Raw genomic sequence first — 17,085 nt, 5'->3', positions numbered from 1 at the left:
GTGGGTAAATGCTTTTTGATGTCTCCTTCTATTAAAGTTGTAATATCCCTTTTAACCAGAGGGCTGCATAAGAATTCATACTTGCTAAGTATGTTTCTCAAATAATCATCATCTCATTCATGTTGCCAGCAGAACTAATTGGGCTGTCACAACGAGGTTCAGTACCCAGTTGGAGAATTACGGTGTGAGGCCAATGGAATTAAGCGTATTCTGATGGTGGAGAAAGTTAATGTGACTCATTAATGAGATGCTCATAAGCATTATTCTATATGAAAAGGCAGCTAGTTTGACGTTGGTTTTTTAAACTCGGGAAATATGAAGGGCAAATGCAAGAACTCTTATGAAATTTCAAAGCATTTGTTAAGAGTTCAAGATACAATAAAGGTTTTCTTCTTTATCAGCACAGACATGGAAAATACTGCCAAGTAGCACCTAGACGCCATAAATCACTGATGAGAGTGGATAGTTTGAAAATATTACTAAGGAAACACTCTAGGGCATGCAGCATCTCAGGAAGTCATTGTTTAGGGCCTGCCGTATTTAAAATGGTCGTTTCAGTTTCCATTAATTCACATCTCTAATTAAGAAATGGATTGGTCTTTGCTTCAAGTTGCTAGAGACTGGCTGGTGTCCATGGCAGATCAGAAGTGTGCACACAAATTAAATGTAAAAAGTGTCCACTGAGTTTCAGACAGAAAAAAACATAGATCCATATTTGTAGGTAGCTGTTGTTAATAATGCTGTAGTTGGTAGTAGGAAACCACAATAGCTGCATTTTCACTAGGCCTCATGGTGGAGAAAAGAGGACTAAAAATCTTTTGTGAAGCAAAGATAAACTGTCTCTTACTGCCTTGTCCTTGAGGACAGTAGCATCTCTGCACGCAGGTATACTTTCATCCTGGCCAGAGTTGGTAACCACCCTGGGGAAAAATATCCGGTGAAGATTCTTTCGACAAGTGTCTTTCTATGCCAAGTTTTGGTACAACGTGTTGCTTCTGTGAGTTGCTCTTGAGTGTTGTACACTTCCCCCACTGTAACCTGGGGAAAGCTTGCACTTAGGATGAGGCACAAAACAGAACTTACCACTTGTGATTGCGAAGCAGCCACAGCTGTGTTTCCAAGGTTTGGTATTAGCCTCAGTGCATAGGCTATGTTCCAGTTAGCATAACTACGCTCTGCCTTCCTAATTTTGCTTTGTGCTTTCAGCTGGATAAATGTTCTTGCTCACCATGTGTCCTAACATGGTGGTAAACAGCAAACATCTACCTCCCCAGGTTTGGGTGTATTTCAATGCCAGCTGCGTACATAGATTACAGATTTCCTTGTGAGTCCTTTCAATAGCGATAAATTGCAGTAACCTTATGGGAAAACATCTGAAAATGCAATAAAGTTCCATTAGCCAGTGCTATAAAATATCTATTCATATATGTACATATGTATATATTTGCATTTGTATGGAAACATCTGAACTCCTCACCAGAGACACAGAGGCCTGTTGGAGATCAGACACGGCTGTGGGAAGTGCAGAGAGAAGATTCACCAGGCATTTGGCAGTGGTTTCTTACAGAGGAAATGAAACTTGTAGTGGAGGAGATAAAGTTAGATCCACTCTTGATTTCTCAAAGTATTTCACTTGGAACTGTCTGTTAGCTGATCCCAAACCTAAAATCATATGGGATGGGACTGAATCTCTAAATCACATAGTCTACATCGTAATAGTCTTGATCTTTTGTGTCTGAATACGTTCAGTGCTGCAACTTGAGCGTAAGGAAGTTCCAATGCATGATGCTGTTGCTTTCAGAGACACACAAAGGTGTTGGGTTTTAACTCAGTCTTAATCCTTCTGTATGTGTTTGCGTCAGTTTTCCCTTTTCCCCTGTGCAGATTTATTGTAGGAGCCTTCGAGGAGATGCTTTAAATAATTGGGTGTTGGAGACCAGTGGTTTATCATTGTGCATCTGAGGAGTAGTGCATTCCCTTAGATGGGCAAGTTGGGTTTTTTTCCTGAACATGACATTAATTCATGTGAAAGAGGACTCAGAAACTCTATTTACCCATAGAGTAAATGTTTGAGATTTTCTTCATTTTCTTCTCTCCTTTTATTATTTTTGCTTAATGGTTTCCCTGTGGACCATCCTGATGAATTTGCAGTGTGTTGCTGTGGGGAGAGCTTTCAAGGGGAGAGGCAGTCATCATAGACTTTCGACAGATTGATACTGGACTTATTAATCAGGTTTTTTCAGTAATAGGTTGACTCTTTTGGGAATCCTTCAGAATTTACTTCAAACTGATGAGTTGTTTTGACAGTTCAGAAAATGCCTTAATTTAGAAATTGCAGCTTTTCATATTGACACTCTGTTTAACCCATCATATATCCATCTGTTGTAAAAACACAGTATTTATTCATTCTTCAGCTAGCTTTTGTGATACTAGTCATTGTGGTATTAAAGTGTCCTACACGTGTTGTAAGTCATATTAGCAAGGGTCTTTCTTTTTTTCTTCTAATTTTTTATTGGTGGAATATTATTTCTACTGGAGAAGGTGGAGTGTTTTTGTAGTTTGTTCAGAGGACGCTTTATAATCTCTTCTGAAGGTGGGCTTGTTTCTGAGAAATCACATGGTCCTGGAAGAAGGAACATGAATGTTGCTCTGAGCATTTCCTTACTGCTAAGGAGGTGAGTTGTTTCAGGTGATTGTATTTTTGGAGAAAGAACTTCTCAATTTTCTGGGACTGTTTGAGAACTTAGAAAATGGACAGTAATCTGAAGTTTGGCAACCAGTTTGTGCCACATACTTGTGTGTGGAGATGTTTGAGAACTCTAGTATCCTAGTCTAAGACAGACCTTCTCAGTAAATATAGCCTCTATTATCTTAAATAGTGATTTCCATTGTATTGGCTAAGCTATCATATTCTTAACAGCAGCTTACTTGAAACATAGCTGATGTTTCCAACTCCCGTGGGATAGGTAGCTGGAGGCAATCAGACAAACCACTCGGTGCTTTGTGGAACGTTCCACCAGGCTATATGTTGAATAATGCTGCAGCTATTAAGTAAATTTATCAGTCCTTCCAGTGCGTGTTATAAAGAAAACACAATTGTAAAATTGTTAACTCTGAAGTCCCATGAATAGAATGGACCTCATATATATAAATATTCATGGACTTTTTTTTTTTTTTTTTTTTTTGTCTCAAATTATTACAGGCTGGTAAGAGTTCATATTAGATATATAAGCATGCCTATGCCTAAAATGTCCTTAAAAACAATTAAATATACATATGGGAACACATTTTGCACTGACTCATCATAAAACTTTGAAGAACATTAAAAACATTAACTACTCTCAAAAGACATATAAAATAAATATTAGTGCTGCCCCACTATGCGTGGGAAATCAAAGGCATAAAGAGTAAATGACTCCGTTAAGGTCAGACAGAATGACAGCCAAGATTCCTGGATTCTAATCGTGGCACTTCTTGCTATGACAAGATGCACCTTCTTATTCATTATCTTTTTCATTATTATCCTTTGATAATGAAAAGTTGTCTAATTGGTTATGTTATCATTTGGAGTGAATCACCACATCACAGCATTCTCAGGTATGTGTAAGATCAGAACTTGAAAAGTCCTGTGCTTTTTTCCCCAAGTTTAATAAGCTCACTGATGGATATTCATGAAATAATTATGCACCTTTTGAGTTGCTGAACCACCTACAGAGGAAGAAGATAGACGGTAGGAAGCTGACACTGAGTGTGGCAGACAGGTTAAATGATGACGTGCACATGGGATTTCCAGCGTCTGTGTATGAAAGAGGATTTTCAGCGTAAAGAGTATCTCGCAAATACTGTCAAATGCGGTTAATGTCTTGTTATGTGAACTAGAGAGATTTATCCTCTTTCTGAGAAGCTTGAGCATATGCAGACCAGAATCCTCTCCATTTGATATCATATTGATCTTTGCTGTCAGAGTTTGGGGATGGAAGGGTCTTGCTAATGAAAAAGGAAGGGAAAAAGCAAAAATACTGTCTTTGGTTTTGATGTAGTCATCTGAGGGCTCCATGTCTGCTTGGGATTGTGGAGGAAGATTAGAGTCTGATTCCTCTTGACTCAGTACATAGGCATGAGCCCGATTTCCAGATCTGCGTGTCCTCAGCCTTCCTCTCAGTGAGAGTTGCTAGCCCAGATCTAGCTACCATAAGTGCCTGTGAACCTTCCTGAACAGCTGAGCTTCTTTCAGGCAGCTTGAATATCAGAAATAAGAATATCAGAAATATTGAATATCAGAAATAATACACTAAGACGACAGACTTGGCTCAGCCCTGATAAGCACTTTTGAGTAAATCATTCTACCCCATGCCAGTAGACCAAGTCTCCACCAGAAAATAAACTTGATGATCTGATTCTAATTAGTTTCTTGATTTAATGGCAGTAATTTTACTTTCACAATGGTAGTCATTGCCCCAGCTAGCAGGAGTAATAGAATTGGTTTCCTTAAAGGCCCATTTACCATGCATCCTCTGTTGAATCTTAAGCAATAAAAGCAGAAGCCTATAGTTGTTTCAAAAATATGGTATTTAAATGGTTAAAAGTGTCAGGCTATCTTGCCTGAGATTGGTGACTGGGAATTGCCAGTATAAGAAAATGAACACTCATAAAGTTAAAATATAGTTTGAATTGATTCCATTTCATTCTTAGATGATCTTCTTTTTCTTTCATTGCTGATTTAAACACCTGGAAGTTAAAGTCCTCATAAAATTAAAAACAGGCAAACAAAATCTTTTAAGAAAATTAAACAGCATGGGATGTGATGTGTTTACACCAGTATAAAACCAGAATGACTCCACAGAAGATAATTAAAAGCAACTGAAACAAATGGACTGATCTCCTTAATAACCTAATGGGCAAAGTGTCATTAAAGTATCATTCTATTTCAGTTATCGCAACTCCATATGTTTTCAAAAATTATACTTAAGCTGGAGACATATAAAAACTTGTAGCCTTAGTTATTTTCCCTTTAAACTTCTAAGGATTTAGCTCTCCACAGCTAGATTAAAATTGGATTAGGTATCTTCACATCATGGTGCATTTTGAATTGTGGACTTGAGAGCCTGACAATCTTTGTTTGAAAATCCCATCCTGCTAGCAAATGAGTCTCCCGAGTCATTGTAACCCCCTGTTCTTACCAAAATGCTCATGAAGGAGGAGAGCGGGGCTACCTGCTAGGACTGCAGAATGCGTTAGATATATGGAAAGGAATTTAGGGCATATCAAGTCTGAATAGTTATGATGGAAAAAAGTGTTTAACTTAATCTGGTGAAAGGCAGGTTTTTGTCCCCCTGTGGTTCGCACAATCCGCAGATGGATTCAGCTGGGGAAAGTTATCTACCCAGAGGAACTGAAGTTTTTGGCTAGTCTGTCAGCTCCTTGTCAAGCTTTATTCCCTTCATTAAGAATATATCTACATCCACCCTTCCTTTGTCCTGTATTAAAACTCTGCTAGATTGTTCCTGAATTTTGAAAAGTAATGTACATTTATAGTCCTCTCTCAATCATGAATTAAAATATAGACTCTGATCCACTGCATCCTTATTTATGTATTAAGCTGTATGCATGTATGTAGTCCCTTGGGAATTGTTTATGAGGGCCACATTCTACCAATATTGTATTTTATGTGTTTATCATCAAGTATTTAAAGTAAAATAATTGTAAAGAATGGATTGAAGATGCATTTTGAATGGAGCTTTTGATGAAAATACGTGAACTGGGAAATGTGTTACACTGGAATGTGCTGCTAGTTTTAATTAAAAAATGAAGTGTAAAGATATATTTCTATTCTATCAGGAATTCGTACTCAAATGTTCTGAAAGATTCACAAATTCTGAACATGTTTAGATCATATACGGCCATAGATACATATTATTTCTGAGAATGAAGATATTTTCCTTTTGCAATCCTCTGTTATAACCAGCTGAAGTGTCTCCAATGATGTATTACTCTAAAGTGCAGATCAGAAAAACAACAAAGAACAAATCATAGTCAGAGCAGAAACTAAGATATTAAAACCATAATTCAGCCACAGAGTTGACAGAGTAAGATGAGACAGTGAAACTGTGGCCCCATTAGCATGTAACAGAAGCTGTTATGTGTGTTTAAATGCACTCTGCCTGAATAAAAGTGCTTGTCCTTACAACAGGGTCTTATTATCATTTTGGTCCTTTGCAGCATCAGGGAACATTAAACACAAGAGCAGGCTTGTGTCTAAAACCAAAAAAACTCTAGACGAGGTGACCTTGATCTAGGCTGATATAATGCCAGGGGTTACAGGGGATTTATTAAAAACTTAAAAGCTAGGCTGTTATTTAAACTTTATTCTCTTCTCTCCCCAAGTAAATGAAATATTGACAAAATCTCCTTAGCTGGCTGGTGCGATGTGCAAGCTGAAACGTGTCTGTATCACGGGCTGCCTTCCTGGCAGAGTCCAAGCTTGCCTTGGATCTGTTGGCTGCGGTACTGATCTGGTCAGCACTGCCCGGTCAAGGTCAGCCCGAAGCTGTTTTCCACCTGGGCTGTTTTGCGGTGCTCACGCATGTGTCCTAATCTTCTAGACAGATCCTGAGTAAAATTTCAGTCATCTACAAATTGCTTCTGCTACTAGACTGTTTTAAAGGAATCTGTATTTCCAAATGAGCATTGTAAGGACTGAAGGGTACCTGTCCGTTTTTCGGCTTTCCGTAGCAGGTCTTAGGGCAGCTCTGTGGGCTGGTGAAACACAAATTTACCTGTATAGCAGGCAGTGGCAGGTAACTTTAATGAAGGGACATAATACAAAACCTTGCTTAGTTGCAGATAGAGTTCCTCAAGCTCTGTCTTGAATTCCTTTGCTTCTACTTCATCAAATTATCTGCCAGCTTGGAATAAATTTCCTTTTTTATGCTGGCCAATCTCAGATAGGGGTCTTTTTTACCCTTTTAGTAATGTTTCTCAGCTCTTAGCAGAGTCATCTATTTTCATAGTGAATAGAAGCCACAGCCGTTCTTCTTGCTGTTACTACATTGCATGTATCTTAGGCTAACTTTAGGTTTTGTAGAGGAGGAAAAGGAAGCAGGAAAGTTAGAGTACCAACATCCATAGAGGTAGTTAGTTTGGATTTAAAACTCTGTTTTGCTTTCCCCTAACCGCAGCCAAGAACAGAGGTGATGTCACCTGGTGTGTAGATTTGCCCTGGGCTGGCCGTTGGTCATGAACACTGTGCAGAGCGCAAAGTGCTTGTTACTCTGATTTGTAATGAGACAGAAGGTCAGGAGCTTGGGGTATGCATGTGCTACAGTCAGAGGTGTGAGCTCATGTGAAAACACCCAGTAGAGCTTTAAACTAACTACTTGGGATACCCATTGCAAAAGAGGTGCAGGAGGAAAGGAGTCGTGTCAGGCTATACCAGACTACGTGGGCCAGGCTTAGGGCTAAAAAAGGCAGCTGACTTAGGTCCTAGGGCCAGTGGGAGCATAAGCAGATTAACGTAGTAATCATGCAAGGTCTTGAATAGTAGCATACCCAAGTGACCTGATTTACAGAGCCATGGATTGTGCTAGGGAGATGAAGTGAATTTTCCCACTTCAAGAAAAGGCAATAACAGAATATAATTTCCAATGCTGCCCACTTTGCTCCTTATCCTATCCTCTGCTGACAGGACATCTCTCCATTATTTATAATTTCTCTATGTGTATGTGAGAAATTCCATATTTGAGGGTGTTTGTTTAAAAGCCGGAATTGGTTCTGGTCTGTCTTTTTCAGCATGCTGAATTAAAACTATAGATCTAAACAACCCCATATTTTGTCATATCCAAATTTTAATGCTGAGACTTGAATCTATGTGTATTTATTAACTACAACATATTAACAATTGTTTAATTGTAAGCATCCCTTCTACTGCTGATGCATTCCTAGTGTGAAGGAAACCAGGGACATCAGAGAGTGCTTCCAAAGCCTTAAGCGTACTGCTTCCCGACCAAGAGCATTAAAGTTTGTTACATAAAAAGCTATTATTGTGCCTTCTCTCTGTGCTTCATCTCTGCCTGTCGGTAGATGGATGTTCAAAAGTGTTGGTGGGTAATTGTACTCAATCAAGTATGCATTTAAGACTTCAATTGCTTCTTTTAGGTAGAGCCCCCTCATTCTGTATTTCATAGTCACTGAAAAACAATAGAGAACTGAAGATGTAAAATTTAGTCCTTGAAAATGTGCTTTGCAGTCCTAGTTAACTATCTTATTGTCCAAGTCTTTGTAATCCTTTCAAATTGCAGAAGAAGCAACAGTAGAGTTAATGAGTGTAATTTATCAAAAAGATAAGAAAGCATTAGGCATGGAGCTGGGCATTGACCTGCACTTACTGCAACTTCAACATCCAGCAACAAAAGAACAGTGGTTGGGATAAAGGTTAAATATCAGGTGCCTTCGGTGAAGCAATCCAGTTTACATGAAACCATTTCTGTTTAGTGCACGCCACTGGGTAGGCACACACAGACGGTGCCTCTAACTCAGCTGAAAGGTGGCAACTTGCTAAACTACTGTAACTTGGTGGTGTTGCTGAGCCTGCTGTAATTTGGACCAAGCTTCTCATCATAGATGTTGAGACCTCGCTCAAAATTGTCTCAGTGTTGAGATCCAGCCACTCAGGCAAACTGTGCAGCAGATGCGGATCGTGTGGAGCATCACGTGCTCGATGCCTAATTGCATCCTGCCCAGAGCAGCAACACTGTTGGGTGACACGAAGTGGGGAAAGCAGTACCCCTGTGTCTTCAGCCTTAACAGCCCCTCTCCCTTCCCAGCCACCTTTCCATATGTCAGAGGTCTTTGTGTTTGTCATCTACTCTGAATCAAGTTTGTATCCTGTTGTGGAGAGAGCCAAGAGATGCAGAGCAGCTGGAAATCTTCACTGTGGAAGATTTTCAGGAGCTCTTACTGAGGGATTTAGAATTACTTTACTTTGAAATGTTAATAAGTTAAACTGCCTGACAGTATTCATGGGTGGTGATGTGCCGGTTTGCCTAAATGGGGAGTAGATGCAAAAGAAAAACGGCTTGCCTAGAGTAACTTAGATAGTAGTAGACAGAAGTAGGAACTAGATGGTCAAACTTCATTTTGGCACTTGCTCCTGTTGCACTTTGCAAATAAAGAACATGTTATTTACATATGATGAGAAGGGAGATCTGTCAAATTAGACTGCCTGAAAAGTGATTTAATTTAGAGCACTCTTTGAACAGACGCAGTTCATTACTTGATGGTAAAGACTTAGTGTATGAATGCTGTGTGTGCACACAGAAGGTTGTGATACTCAGGCTAGTAGGTAATGTCTGGGAGCCCACAGCTGTGGTATTCCCTACTTCCCTTCCTCTCCAGAGCTGTCCCCGCTCAGCACGTCATATTTCTCGTAGCAGAGCTTGCTACTGCTGGGCCATATTCTTTTTCCATGGAAGCTGTGGTAGATTTCTCCTGGTTTCATTTCAGTTCACTGTAATATGGCTGAGAGCTGATTGGTTTTGTCTTTTTCCTTTTGGTATATGGAAGGAGCACTAACTGTTGAGTTAGATTACACCTGAGCAGAATTACAAATGTTTAAAAAACACTCAGAGAACGACTGGCCACATCTGGAATTAACGTCTCTAGAGATGAAGAATGTAAGCAACACCCTCACCCTCAATAAAATGTTTCCTTTGCATAACAACAGTGAAAGTTAAGACCAGTCCTTGCTGACCAGTGGCCAAAGAGATAGACCTATAGCTACATTTCTTACATCTGGGAAGGAGCAATGAGCACCACATGTTCTTCAGGTTGGAAGCTCTATAATTCTATTAGCATTTTAGATGAACTCTGGAGCTTTTACAGATTTGCATTCCTGCATGCACACGCTTGCACATAAATGCTAAAATATCTTCTATTTTCAGCACCAGAGAGCCAACCTCCGGTAAGCAAAGCACTAGGGAACAGAGGCACCACTTAGAATAGATTAAATTCCAGCCACAAAGAAACATCATTTGGATTTTTCTTGCAGGAGACACTATGCTCTGTTTCTTCAAACCCCAGAGTATGAATAAAAACTTAAATTATTGAGGCAAATAGCTTAGGGAGTTATAAACAAGGATTAGACAATTATACGAATAAGAATAGGTAGGATAAAAAGAGAAGGGCTATCAAGTTGCCTGCATCTGCTTATAAATTCATCACCAGTATACAAGAAGGTAAAAATCCCAGAAGCGTTGCCATCAGGGAGAAGATCTCAGCATGAGCAGCGCTAAGTCTTGCAGAAGTGACTTTGAGTGTATTTCTCAGTTGCTAACTAGAGACATTTAAAGAGACCTTGTTTTTCAGGAGGTGGTTTTGCTCTTTCTGACACCCAGATTCCTTTATTATGTAACAAGATGATGCCTTAAACAGCTAAACGCTTTTGAATACCTGTTTCCTATGAAACAAGAAGTATATTGCTAATCATCTGGGACTGATCTGAGCTCAGAACAGATTGTTCTTACTCTTATGTTTCAAGTTCTGCCAATAAATGTAGGGATTATTCCCTAGCACCAGAGGGAAATGGAACCTGGACCCCTTCAGTCTTAGCCCGTACAAGTGTTACATGTACTACAAAATCTGGAGGAAGTTTCATCCTTAGGTTTATCTTCAGGCTTACCCTAAGTGCCTAACTTAGAGAAATATCAGGCTACTCTTCTGACATGGGCAAAGGGTATGGATGTCTTAGGTCACCTTCTAGAGGTTTCTCTGTCGTTTCACTGACTCTAGAGAGAACCAGAGCAGGCTGAGTATCTAACTGAAGCCGTGGTTCATCAATACGCAGGCTTCGTGGGCTCTGCCTGCTTCAGCGGTTCCCCTTCCCTTGTGCCCAACTGCTCCTTCCCAGCTCTGCTCTCCCTCGTAGTTGTGCCGGCCCAGCTTTTTTTGGGACCATGCTGGAATATGTCTCAGTGTCTTTTCAGGCTGTTACCCAAATATGCCTGGCATCACACCATTCTGTTTTCCTCTTCAAAGCCACGGCTTATATTGAAAGAAATTTGTGACTTTCTAGACACTTCACAGATGTCAGCAGTGTGTCCACTGAGGCTAGTCAGATCCTTATAATGCAAAAATAGTAATCTTCTTCCTAAAATGGGGATACTTTCCCAATAAACAGGGGATACATTTCCATTAGCTTATGTCACTATAGGATTTGTGACACATAGATGAACAATTTTGATTCTTTCCTGTAGAAAGAAGCAATGCACATACACGCTCAAGTGAGAATGACATTGTTCCCTCTGAGTTTTGTGAAATGACAGTTACTGAGAGGATAAACTCAGAATGGCTCCAGATAAATCTTTATCTGAATTATCAACAAGAGTTTCTCTCTCACTCTTTCTCTCATTTCATAGACCATTGACCAATATTCCCATGCAACCATCTTTTAATAGGAAAGAAGGATTTCCTCCTAGGCAAGGGGAAAATAAATGAAAATATTATTTGCTTGGACAGATCATCTGGAGCAGGGAAATCAGTTGGGATTGTTTATTCAGCAGAAGCAGCAGGGGAATCAATGACAGAAAGTACCTATAACCCAGGAGACATATCACACCCTGTTTGGCAAAACACTTTTTGTACATACGGGACCTCTGCTTATATTTTTGTGTGGTTGTGATACTGAAATAACATGTTTTCCTTTATAACAGCCAAGCCTGTTGTTACCACCTAGGGAAACTTCTGCATATATCAGGGTTGCTGAATGGGTATCTTTGCTCCTGAATTCTTCTGTGATTGAAACTGAGTAATCACATATGATTTATCTCTGAATAATAGATGCCAAGTATCTAATTCATTAGTGCATCCTGTGGCAGTGAGACTGCCTTTCACCAGCTGTGGGGTACCTGTGACAGGTACTGCCAGAATTTTCCCTTTCCTTGAAAATCTTTTCAGCACTCCTCATCACACCAAGCTGTTGTGACTGGTTAGCTTAGCAGTGCATTGACATTTTTCTCCAAAACAAGCTTAGAGGAAAAGTGTAATATATGGTTAAATGAAATAATTTCCACCTGTAGAAACGATCACTGAGCATGTAGGGAATTTCCACGCACGAGCTGTGATCAGCCCCACATGAGGTCTGCTGAAGGCGTTCTGCAGTCTTCTGTGATAGCTACTGTAAATATAGCCACATAAAACTAGCCATCTGTATTATTAGGCAGACACTGATGTGATCTTACTGCTATCTACTTCGCAAATGAGAGGATAGCTCTATATAATCTATCTTCAATTTTACCATGACATCCTTCAACATCGTATCTGAGTAGAAATGAATCATTTCATTCTCTGTCATAGTTAAGTCCCTTCCAGGGTGACATTAAAAAAGAATTTTAAACAAAAACATGCCACATCATACTATTTGGGCAGGAAGGAGACAGATGCAGAACAGTGAACAAGTGGGTATACAGTCAGACTGTCTCTAGTTGACAGTTACCTACAAGACTGAGATTCAAATTCATCTGGAAAGTTCCGTGACTTCTTTAAAGGGAATTTTATAGGAACTGGTTTTGCATTTCATCTTGCGTTGGGTCATTAAGCCACAGAATATCTTTTGTTGCCCTCCAGGAGCTACAGCCTGGAACCTGGCTGCAGTGCTTTGTAGTTCAATAACAGCAGATAATTTTCAAATACTTTTATTTTAAAGTCTATTTCTACAAAACAAGTAGGTGCATGCATTTTTAAGTGATACTGGGCTTTTCACTTGGGCATACAGTTGGAATTGCAGCATCACTGACTCTTTTGAAATTGGTGGTATGTCCAGAAGGGTGGGAGGAGAACCAGGTTGGAGAAGCAAGAGGAATGGAGGCAAAACACCGGAGATTTTGCCCAGCAGAGACTGGTAATCCCCTGGAGTGGATAAAGAAATCCAAAGGACATCACAATGCAGTAATACAGTTATTTAGTATTTCTAGTATTGTCTAGTATGGCAAAGATCGAGAATTGCAGGAACTTCTTGCAACAATATCTGCATACAGCAGATCACGTTACCCTGCGATTTTAGAACTGTCTTAGCAAGAGGTCTGTATGCCATTCGTGGGCAGCTGAAGAGTTAGTCTGTGGACTGAGCAATGAGTCTGTTATCTTGAGTGAAAATCATACAGGTATCAGGAATGACAAAAAATTCATAATATGAGTTGCGTAGAGAAAACTAATTGGTAATGAATTTTGTAGTCCCTGGCTGAATTAGGCTGTCTTCATACAGGCATAGAAAAGCATAACATTTCCCTGAATTAATATTTTCACCAATTCATCTGTTTTTATGCATAACAGTTCTTTAACAAGGGATCGTTTGCTGTAGTTTCCTATTTATACTGGGAAAAAATTGCCTGCGCATGAAGTACTATCCTGATTGATTTAGTCGTTAAAAAAGTCCCAAGGACGTTGTCTATCCACCACCTTTCTGAAGTACTGCTCTAAGTTACATAGCTGATGATAGTTTGTATTGCAGCTGTTTTGTTGCCAGGTCTTAATTTTTTTAGGTTATTTTGGCTTGACTTGGCTTTGTAAAAAAGTGACGAATCGTATCTACTCGAAGGTGCTGTCTTACAGCCAGGATGCAATTTTATGACCTACAGTGTACAAAACATTAATAGAATATTTAATTCATGTATTTGAGATAAACTGTGAGATAAACCTCAAATTAATGTTATGATTAATTTGGGTGAATGCATATGTTTGTGCTTGCAGTCACGTCTGTTCTCTTCTGGAGGGAATCAAAAGCATCCATCTGTTTATTGTAATAGTTTCCAGCCTGTGTATGTGGTTTCTCTTTTATATTGAATGTCAGGGCCTGTTTTTTGTAAGCCAAGTGGTTCAGAGGAAGAGATCTGAAGACCCCTGGAATTCCAGGAGCTATACTAAGCAGTATAGATACATACTGTCATTTCAAAACTAATTTGGATACCTTGAAAAACCTATCTTAATTTGAATGATAGAGAAAGAGGAGATTTAAGAAGAGAATGCTGTAATCTGTAAAAAACTACTGCTTGGCAGAGCAAATACTGCCTGTTGTGTGCCAGGAGAGCTGCTGCACAGCCTACTCCTCTCTTCCCCCTTGACAGCTGCCTCCAGAGTGCCTTGTCAGTTCCTGAATATATATGGATACATTTCTTCAGCTAACAATACCCTATTTGAACTTTTCCTATGTAAATTATAGCATGCAAGGTGGCACAAGTTCATTAAATTTGTGAATTTATCAATAGAAAGTTAATTTCAAAAGTAAAGCACCTGGATCACTGAGTTACAGCTTGTTAAAAACCGTAACTTCGGAAGAGTCCTGGATAAATCTTTCACCATCTTTGTCAGCTGGCAGAGATTCCACTAGCATTTCATTAGAGATCCCATCTCCAACTAACATACCGAGTTTGTAATGTGGACGCTTCTTACGTATGGAACGTAAGTACCATGAAGATGCTCTTCTCCTCTGCTGTTTCAGTTCAACAGACCTGTTTTGCTCTATTGTGTGTTCCTAATGCTCCAACTCCCTTGACTGCTAATGCTGAATCGATGCTTCCCAGCACATTATCAGCAGATACCGTGATGGTGAGATGATGTCTTTAAAAACAGACAGTTGAAAGTGCGTGGACACTCATACTCATATTAGAGATCCTGTTATACTCATTCCCATACGCCCTCCAGAGCTACCATACCTGTTCTCTGAGCTGCATATCTGTTAAGAATTCAGTCATCAGTCTTCAAAACGCTTATTAATGTAAAAATCCTGCTCTGGTTAGAGCCAAGTTCTGTGGTAGAATTATCACTCTGTCTGACCTCACTAATAGAAAATATTAGTGGGGCTGCATCAAATTTCACCACAGATAAGCAGTGGGTTGTGATGTGCTGGGTGGTATGGATCCCGTACCGAAGTGCCACATGAGCTGGAGTGAACAGGTCCAAAGAAACTGTCAGAAATAAGGGTCTTGGCAGCAATAGCTCTTTTAGTGAAAGCAAAGCATAAATGTATTAAGTTGGGCAAGAGAATTCCCCAGGGTGTTCTACTGAATGTCTCGTGGGTTAAAAGCCCACTTAGAAAGCAGGCTCATATCTCCAATCTTGCATTTATTTTTTTCTGCCCAGGGCAATATTAGTTTGTGAGTTACCCTTGCTGTTTGAACCACAGCATTTTTACTTTCAGAAATCTGATCATTGCTCCTTAATGAGTACAGAAGGAAAATAAACTGCCACAAGTTCAGATTCTCCTACTCGCTGTATGAGTCTCTCATACAATTTATTCAGTTAATCCCCTGCAGAAACTCTTTGCCATTGGAAAAGCTTGGGTGGAAGCTCTGAGGTTTCATGAATTCCAGCTGTGACTGTTGCCACTGCATACCAAATTGGAAATTAAATTGGTTTTGATTACAGTACTTGCAAAAATTCTCATGGTGATCAGGTTTATTCTTACTAAAATGAACAATGTAGTTTGTAAAGAATCATTCAAGGTTTCACTTGTCGGACACACATTTATTTGATAGCTTAAGCCTGTAGTTCTACACAGTGGTGAATCTGGTTTTTGGCACTTTGTACCAGATCAAAAGCTCCGCTCACACATGGAACAAAGCACTGAACTAGAGCAAACTCGCTGTTTGGTTCAAGTCTGTTTAAAAAAAAAAAAAAAAAAAAGTTGTGTAACAACTTTGTCTCAGCAGATTTTATGACATATCAGGTATCATTTATCTTTACAGAACTGGCAGAAAGCTAACATTAAACCACAAAGGCTGTACAAACACCATAGTGTACACTCTGGCTAGTTTGATAAAAAATGTGATCATATCGTCCTGCCTAATTCAATCAAATTTATACTGCCAGATTACCTAGTACTTCGTGTATCTGATGTTAAAGGCAAACCACAGCCTCCAGGACTAGGTAATATTGTCTGAATAAAGGAAATGTTGCCAGGAACTATAATTAAGGGCCACTCAAGGCCAAGTTTCATGAGCAATATCTGATTTGGGAGGCTCTGGGGCATGCACTTTAAGACGTCTGCAGGCTGACTTGCAGGAGTGCAGAACACAGTCTGCTCCCATTTGCTCCTGCTGTAACTACAAGTCTTCAGTACATCTGAAATGTGGTTTGTGATTTTTCAAGTTGGACATCCCAAAATCAAAAGCCTCAAATATTAGTGGGCTACTCTAGGTGAATTAGGCCTTAATCTCTCCGCTTTGATCTCCCTGTCCATTAAACTAGTAATATAAATGCTGTGGACAAGTTAACAGTTGCAACTGCACTTACTGCTGTTTCCCCCACATATAATACCGGATTTGTCTTTTCCACCTGGCTACCAGTTTTCATAAACTTCTCTGACAGGCGTAATTACGCAGCGTTGCAACCTGTTTCTCTCCACACCAGGTAGAGCAGATGGGCCTTGAGCGAGGAAGAGGACAGAGATCTTTTCATTGGAGAGGAGCCACTAAGGTCTTGACTGGACTCATTAAAGTGAGCTTGTGAGCCAGTGCAGCAGTGATTCATGCTCTGGCATAAGAGAAAATCTGGTCCTGTAAGCCCTAAGAACATTGGATTCCTTTTATAGCACTTTCGTATCATAAACATTGGCAGCTGCCTTTATTGGTACTCACAAAGAATTCTGTGCGCCTTGCTATACAGAAGATCTTTGCAGCCTGCTGTATTTATTGGAGGACTCTGATGCATGTTCTTCCATTCACCACTTCTTGCTCTCTCACCTTCCTTCCTTTCATCGCTGCAATTGCATGGCAGCCATGAAAGATGTATCTTCAGGTAAAAGGTGAATTTGATAGTGAGGGAATGTGAATGAAATACACAGCGAAATTAAGAAAACATTGTTTAACATGGTTAATTAAAACTTGTTCCTAAAACCATCCCCAAAGCAGAAAATGTTTTTGCTTTTATCTACAGATTATGTTTAAAAGACAGAAATAAATGTAGCAGGTTCATTTTTGTCTGTGAGACAAGGAGATTTCACTGGAAATAACATGAGTCTGTTTCTAAATCGGCCTTTCTTTTGATCTTCATTTGTCTCCAAGCCTCTGATATGACAGGATCGCAGCAGCAGAGATG

The 17,085-nt window shown here is 39.7% G+C and overlaps 1 long non-coding RNA gene across 1 annotated transcript in view; it reads left to right on the top strand.

Annotated features, from left to right (window-relative positions):
• The window catches only part of LOC142603396 (uncharacterized), a 31,021-nt gene that overhangs the window by 2,612 nt on the left and 11,324 nt on the right, over positions 1–17,085 (top strand). The window lies entirely within an intron of this gene.

The sequence above is a fragment of the Balearica regulorum genome, chromosome 11 (assembly GCF_011004875.1).
Source record: "Balearica regulorum gibbericeps isolate bBalReg1 chromosome 11, bBalReg1.pri, whole genome shotgun sequence".
Classification (NCBI taxonomy): Eukaryota; Metazoa; Chordata; class Aves; order Gruiformes; family Gruidae; genus Balearica; species Balearica regulorum.
This window is presented reverse-complemented; position numbering and strand designations above follow the sequence as displayed.